The sequence below is a fragment of the Acanthisitta chloris genome, unplaced genomic scaffold (genome assembly GCF_000695815.1).
Source record: "Acanthisitta chloris isolate BGI_N310 unplaced genomic scaffold, ASM69581v1 scaffold2490, whole genome shotgun sequence".
Lineage (NCBI taxonomy): Eukaryota > Metazoa > Chordata > Aves > Passeriformes > Acanthisittidae > Acanthisitta > Acanthisitta chloris.
Window position 1 is genome coordinate 13,624 of NW_008649739.1, and position 679 is coordinate 14,302.

The window sequence follows — 679 nt, forward strand, 5'->3', positions numbered from 1 at the left end:
GCTGCAGTGGCACTTTGTGCATGCTGCTGCTGTATGCTGTATGCTGCTGCCACCTTGCCAGGAGAGGCCCTGGACAGGTTGAGGTGGTCCTACCATGTAGAGAGAGGCCAATGGGCAGAGACATGCCATTGTTACCCTGGTTCTATCTCATCTGGTTACATGTGCCATTAGTGTCTTCCAGTTTGTGTGGACACACCTGATCACCCAGGCTATCTTTCAAGCTCTGCTGGTGTTTTGTGGAGAGCTGAATGGGGCATGATGACTCAGGATAATCTCCAATACACCCTGTGGGCCCACACCAGGGAGTCCAGCACAGCATGGCAAGCCTCAGGGCAAGCAGTCTGCTTCTCTGTCACATCCACACTCACCATGTTAAGAAAAAATTCATCTGAGGAGGCAGCAGGGCTTGTTTTAGCCCAGCAAAGGCTGCAAGATGAGCTCTGTGAGCCCTACCACTTTGTGCTCCTGAAACAGAGGCGTATTTTGCCCTTGCCTTCTCTACTGTAAACAGAAAGTGACCTCTAGAACTCACAAAAGAACTCCCTAATTAAATAAAATGCCTTGTGCACAGGCTTCTTGCCTTTGACAAGAGGAAGAGGGAAAACCAACTGATAAATATTAATCCTGGGGCTAAATGCAGAGAGCCCTATGTCCTGGCTGCATGTCTGCATGGCATGTG